This window comes from Bison bison, unplaced genomic scaffold (assembly GCF_000754665.1).
Source record: "Bison bison bison isolate TAMUID 2011002044 unplaced genomic scaffold, Bison_UMD1.0 scf7180017864456, whole genome shotgun sequence".
NCBI classification, from domain to species: Eukaryota; Metazoa; Chordata; class Mammalia; order Artiodactyla; family Bovidae; genus Bison; species Bison bison.
This window is the reverse complement of record NW_011495018.1, coordinates 13,695,798-13,696,034: the sequence shown is the minus strand read 5'-3', so window position 1 is coordinate 13,696,034 and position 237 is coordinate 13,695,798.

Here is a 237-nt window from a genome sequence, read left to right as displayed (position 1 = left end):
CAAGCAGCAGCTCCTGAGATGAATGAAGACTGAGTGCAAAGGGGTCCAACCTCCCACTGAGTGCATTTAAAATGTTTAAAAAAAATTATGTGTTTTTAATCGAAGTATATATAATTGCTTTACAGTATTATGTTGGTTTCTGCCACACATCAACATGAATCAGCCATAGGTACACATATGTCCCCTCCCTCCTGAACCCCTCTCCCACCTCCCACCCCCTAGGATGTCACAGAGCAC